The 6,755-nt window shown below is 42.0% G+C and overlaps 1 protein-coding gene across 2 annotated transcripts in view; it reads right to left on the bottom strand.

Annotated features, from left to right (window-relative positions):
• The window catches only part of akt1 (AKT serine/threonine kinase 1), a 31,585-nt gene extending 27,345 nt beyond the window's left edge, over positions 1–4,240 (bottom strand). The window contains exon 1 of one of the 2 annotated variants that reach the window (XM_004082356.5): positions 3,919–4,240. The gene's annotated coding sequence lies outside the window, so the exon portion shown is untranslated. Of the gene's footprint in view, positions 1–3,859 lie in introns of both variants that reach the window. The other variant, XM_011490458.4, reaches the window with a different exon arrangement.
• Between the last annotated feature and the right edge of the window lie 2,515 nt (positions 4,241–6,755).

Consider the following 6,755-nt stretch of genomic DNA (forward strand, 5'->3'; position numbering starts at 1 on the left):
AGCCCTCTATGGGAACTTCAAACATGGGAAATGTTAACAACGTTAAGATGGCAGAGCAAAACAATAGCAGGAAGAACAAAACTGCCACTAAACTAAATGTCATGCTTACATATAACATCACTTTGGCTTCTGATGTCAAAGAAGAAGTTTCAAAGTAATAAGCCTTCATCTCCGACTCATTGTTTTGTTGCGTTATTGTCATTTTCTCTGATACAAACGCTACCAATGCACAAAAAATGATTTTATTTCTATTCAAAAATTCAGGATTTAAGCTGATCAAATACATAATCTTTAGTCATTTGTATTCCAAAACCAATTTTGTTGGAATATGTATTAAAAAAAGTAGGGTGGGCAAAAGTATACCTTTGAAAATGTATATTTTTACACCAAAAGAGCTGTTAAACCTCAAAAACTATCAAAGAAACTAGTTTAAAAGAAATTTGCTATATTTATTTGATGAATTGATATTAAAGATTAAAGGAAGACTGATTTTTAAACACAGTCCCGTCTTATACCAAATCATCTTGTGAGATAAAATCACAACAAGGAGCCATAAGCTCACCCAAGTCTTTACATTTAAACCAGTTAAAGTTTCATTAAAAACAGCAATAAAAAACTCAAGATCTGTTCTACAAACTGATATTTACTATTATTCAGTAAGCATGGCAATTTATGAATTATGGTGTCATCAAGATGGCATCAATAAGACATATAATTTTCGGCTAAATAATTGATGGATTTATTTCATCCCATGTAACAAGAGAAGTTGGCCTCAAAATCTGGAGTCAGGTCAACGATCAGTTGATCAGATTTACCAAAATTCACATTGGAATGCCATCACCTTTCAAAGAATCACATGACCTAATTGAAAACTAAACATTTACTATAAAAGTCGGTCGTCATTAGTACTCATAAGGAACCGAAAAGCATCCCATTCAGAGAATAAGAGTGGTTTTGTGTTCAGAGTACAGCATTCAGACTGAAGGACACTTAAAGGAAAACTAAGAGTGTTAACAGACATGGTGAAACTGCAGTCAGCTGACACAAAAGGCTAAGTTCCATCACACTTATCTGTTACCCACAGAACACACTTTGAACGAGCTGAAGGCCAACCCTTCCAAAACACTTGACCTTTTGGTCCTTTACCCCTTCTTTATTTCATAAAGACACCATTGAATCAGGCAAGAGACATCAACAAGGTTCAATTGCCATGACTGCACACACAAATGTAATGTCCTGCACAAGGCAATTTCTGACTATTGATGGGAATCAATTTTGTTTTTCCTGCTCACATCGAAAGAGATCTGCCTGGCTAACCTCATCCAGCTTATTTGACATCAACAGGAAGTGAATGTGACTCGACAGCCTACGAGTCATATCAGAACTGCCCCGGGGCTTGATAACATCTGTCATTTAATATCTGATGAGCGCGTCTGTTATTGCAGCTTCATTCTCACTTCCATCATTGACTAAACCTTCGAAGTCTCTTGAAGCCGCCGCTTGTGTTTACTGCACAGTGGCTGGTGTTGTCCCACACAGCCACCGTGTGAAGCACTGCGCACGTGGATTTGTAAAAAGCACACAGACAGAGCGCAGTTAATCACTCTAGCAGTTGGGATCACGTCAGCATCTTAAGGCGGACTCTGTGACACCGGCATGCGTGCTTTCATACCTTCATACAGACCGGGAGCCGTCGCACAAACCAAAATGGCGACACTGCACACAAGTCTGACTCTGGAGCCACAACAGAGATCTGGCTGTTTTTAAACCGGGAGCGACCTGTCGCTGCTGCGGCTCTGCTGTGTGGAAAAGCTGGGCTGCAGCCAGCAGCCACTGAATGAACCCAGTACCCTGACAGCGGGTCACATGATCTGCAGTCCGGTGGGCCACCGCCTGCCTGGCTGCCCTGATGTCAGAGACGCTTTCAATCATTCATTTTTCTATCTAAACCTTTGCAGGGAGAGGGGGGGGGGGGGGGGGGACCCCTTTCAATACTAATCAGTGCTATGAAGCAAAAGATGTCAAATAGTTTGCTTGTGACTGGGAGGACAGAGACAACCGTCCCATGTGTTAGAGGCAGGAAGCAAAAAAGAAAAAACAAGCAGTCATCAAGACACCACCAAATTCACTCCAAATCAATAGATTCAAATCTGGTTTTCCTCATTTTTCTGTTTCCGTTTTAGTAAGCAAAACCTGGCAGCTGGTTTGTGGTTACACAGGTAGAACAGTACTCTTTTTTGAAATCATTACAAGAAAGACGAGATCAAACATTCTCCCCTGATCCTGGCAAAAGAAAACATTGAGGCAATGCTTGGTGTGCTTTAAATGCCACAATAGGAACAGGCATTGGTGTGATCTACTACACCGTACAGCGTTCCTCTTTTAGGTTCCTTAAAAAAATAACATCACCAATAATAATAATATTAAGGCTAAGTGGAGTAGTTGTTACTAAATACCAAACCACAGTAGGAGCAATCTTGACAAGCAAGAAGCTTAATCCTGTGATGACATGAACAGCAAACCCTTTATGACTCCCAGAACTGTTTTCACTTTCAGGCTGTCCAGACAGGCTGTGCAGAAGTGTACAGATGCAGCTCAGAGCTCAACTTTGAGCTCTTCTCTGATGTGATTGTTTTTGTTTTTTTGTTTTTTCCATCAAACGATGGAGAAGCCAATTTGAAGGCAACCTGACTCACCTGCGCAACAGCCTGGACCATCTGGGAGTCTCTTTTGCAGAAACCAAACGTTTCAAGCAACAACCCTCTGATCCAGCATGCAACCGGTGGCACATTTGCGTCAATGAAGCTGCGAGGGCATTGGGTGGGAGGCTGCTGGTATTTTCTAAATAAAACAGGGAGAGCCCAGCAGTCACTGGCTGCATCACCACGCCAGCTTGTTGCGTCCTCTCCGGGGGTCACATGTCGCGTCCCCTTGTGTACACAAACTGAGGCAATGCAATCTCATGACCAACAAAACAACTTTGACACTCAAGAGAACAGCCCGCCTGGGGACAATGTTCTGGAAACTTCCAGAGACGGAAGTCAAACATGATTTCACACTTCCATGAAGGCTGTCCTGTTCCCATGTGCAGCACCTCCACATCTATAAGACTGCTGGGGAGGAAAAAAAAGAAAAGAAAATAAACTACCTTTGGCTAAATGGGATGCTTTTAGTAACAGTCATCGCTGTAGGTGGAATAATGACAGTGAGGGCAGTAGAAACCATAAAAACAAGCATTATGTCATTGAACTGATTACTGGAGAGGAAAACATGAAAATAACAGTTGAGGCCTCTCCTTGAGACCTCCCTGGTGTCCGAAAGCCAGAGGCCAAAAAACATAAAATGACTGAAAGGACACGTTTTCAAGAGTGCAGGGTGACAATTCCCAGCAAAGATTTGTTGACAGTGATAGAAACAAACCTTTAATAGCTGAAGCTGAAATGTGTGGCAGCATTTCTGAGCTCAAGAAGAAGAAGCAGTAAACAAAGTGCTAATAGATAACAATGAATGAGCTGCTCTGTCTATTATTGAGCATTTAGTTTGGACTCAACTTTTTTTATTTATTCTTTTATTTCTTTAAGGCCCAATTACGTCAATATTTTCCGTGAGTCTTCACAAAGAAACGAAAAATGAATGATTAGCGTCTGAAAAAAGTGTCTTTCTGCGGTTGGTGCAAAACCACAACGAGTTCATAAGCCCTAAACTGGAACGCGGCGATTCTACGGCGACAAAAAAGAGCCATAAAAGTGTCTCATTTCGGGGGTTTTCACTTCGCAATGGATAAAAAAAGGATATGGGGCCTAGCAGGGCAGCTTGGGTGAGAATAACCGCATCCCATGTAAGTACAATGGGGACCTACCCTGTCTGGCTGTCGGCCTCTTGCAGTTTAACCACGCGACGGAAAACGCGGCCGTTTACCTGTGCGGGAACTCAACAGCGTGTCCGTCTCATTACAGTGGGCCGTTTCGGCGGTATTTTGAGTTGGTAAGTCCTTCAACAATGTGCACAGAAGTCTCTCATTTACTCCGTTTCTCTTGCCTTTCTTCCACTACACCTCCCAAACGCGCTGTCTGCAATGCCTCTGTGGCGGCCCGGCTCTCCCGGGTCCTAGCGCTGGTCTTTTATCAGCTCCACAAGACGAGCCGTTGGATCTCTGCTGTCCCGTTTGGGAGAAATGATTTTTTTTTTTTTTAATGGAGCGGGTCTGCGAGGTCTGGATGCACTTGATGAACTCCTCTGTGTTCTATCTGGTGGTGAAGCGGGTGTTTGGACCCCCAGAGGTCCCGCTAATGTTTGAAGGGGTCCTTCCTGCAATGAATGACTTGATTCACTTCATGGAACATGAGATTCTGTTCAAGATTGATTTACTGTAGGAAGTCAGTGGTGATTCATTTTTGTTAATTTGCTGTGGCTGTAATCTTTGCTGGTATGATCACTCAGAGAAAACAACAGGTCCAGGGCAGAAGTGAAAGTGCAGAATTTGAAGGATGATTGTCAAAAGAAAATAGGATGAGGAGGAAGGAGGCTGAGAGGAAGATGCTGAGAGTCTTTGTCACAGAATAAACATGAAAAAAGCACACGTTGGAAAAAGTGAATCAAAAATAAATGCATGAATGTCACCAAATAAATAAGTTTTTGTCTCAATTTTGTGTGTGTGTGTGTTTGTTTTTTATTTTTATTTTTTATAGCAAATATAAAGCAGTTGGATAGGACGATTAAACAAATATAAAGCTGGTTGGAACAAATAATGTGTTTTTTGTTAAAATACGTATAAATCAGTAAAGACTTTAAATGTCAAGAATGATAAATATGCAAGGCTTGGTGTGGAAAAAACTTGATCTTTCCAGTAAAATATATAAAAAAAGGTACATTTTATTTATGCCCCTTATTTTCATGCACTACACATAAGTATTTACTTTTATTACATACAGTATACATTTTTTGACACTTTTTCAATATTATTATCATTCTAAAAGAGGGGTTATGCTTTTATTGTGGGAACTCTGGTCACTTAGTATCACAATGCACCATCCGTTTAAACTCCAGTACCCCCTGTTAGATGACTGGCCACGGGGGGATAATTCTGAAAACTCCAAAGAAAATAAATTTATTTTTGTTCCTGTAGAATCTCTCCCCAATTTTCATTCACGAATATAGGGCTCTTATTGACTCTGGCGCTGAACACAGCCTCATCGATCAGCATCTCCTTAAACAACTCACGTTACCCACCGGGCCACTCGACTCTCCAACGCTGCCGGGTTAGGTGGTCAACAACTTTCCCGGATCACGAATCGTTCCAAACTTATTCTCATTCTCACCTCCGGTAACCATAGAGAATATCATAGATTTTTTTTTTACTCAATTTCCTCAGACCCTTATAATTCTGGGGTGCTCCTTGCTCCAACTTCATAACCCTCATATTGACTGGTTTACTCTCCGCATTTCCAACTGGAGTACCTTTTGTATGACTAATTGCCTTCATTCTGCTATTCCGTCCACCATTACATCCAAACCTGATTCTGAAGAAAACATAGATTTGTCTGAAGTACCTTCTTGCTAACATGATCTTAAATCGGTATTTTGTAAGACCAAAGCTAGCGCCTTGCCACTCCACAGGCCGTATGACTGCGCTATCGAACTTCTTAACGGCGCACCCCTCCCTAAAGGAAAATTATTCAATCTGTCAGGTCCTGAAAAAATATCCATGGAGAATTATATCCAGCAAGTTCTCTCCTTGGGTCACATCCGTCCCACATCCTCTCCGGTCGGTGCAGGTTTCTTCTTCGTGGAGAAGACAAATTCTTAAGACCCTGCATTGACTATCGTGAGTTAAACCAAATAACAGTAAAAGACAAGTATTCACTTCCACTCATTGATTCCTTTTTCGATTCAGTCAAAGAGGCACGTATTTTTTTCCAAGTTAGATCTCCATAATGCCTATCATCTGGTTCGCAACCGAGAAGGCGACAAATGGAAAACTGGCTTTAATACACCTTTGGTCCACTACGAATACCTCGTCATGCCTTTCGGACTCACTAACACCCCCGCAGTATTCCAAAGGCTTGTAAACAATGTTCTCCGTGACTTCCTCAAAAGATTTGTATTCGTTTACTTAGATGATAATCTCATCTACTCTACCAATCAAACACAACACAAACACCATGTCCATCTCATTTGGAAAGGTTATGAGAAAATCAATTATTTGTTAAATCAGAAAAATGTAAGTTTCATGTCTCCACCGTTCCCTTTTTGGGTTATATTATTGAGGCTGGTAACATCCGACTAGACCCAGCCAAAATCGAAGCCCATACCATTTGGGAGATCCCCGAGACACGAAAGAAATTACAACTGTTCCTGGGCTTCGCCAACTTCTATAGGCGATTTATTCGTAATTACAGCAGCATTGCAGCACCCCTCACTGAGCTCACCTCTGTCAATAGACCATACGTTTGGACTCCGGCAGCTGACACTGCCTTTACTAAACTCAAGGAACTTTTTGTCTCCGCCCCTATACTCATTCAACCTGACGTCCAGAAACAATTCAACGTCGAGGTCGACTCCTCTGATTCCGGAGTTGGGGCCGTACTCTCTCAACCTGAGGGTTCATCTGGAAAACTCAAACCATGTGCCTTCTATTCCCGCAAACTCAACCCCGCTGAGTAAAATTATGATGTCGGGAACCGTGAACTGTTGGCTATAAAGCTCGCACTAGAAGAATGCCGTCACTGGCTGGAGGGGGCAGAACAACCGTTTAG

Source organism: Oryzias latipes, chromosome 22 (assembly GCF_053564925.1).
Source record: "Oryzias latipes strain Hd-rR chromosome 22, Olatipes_Hd-rR_3.1".
Taxonomy (NCBI): domain Eukaryota; kingdom Metazoa; phylum Chordata; class Actinopteri; order Beloniformes; family Adrianichthyidae; genus Oryzias; species Oryzias latipes.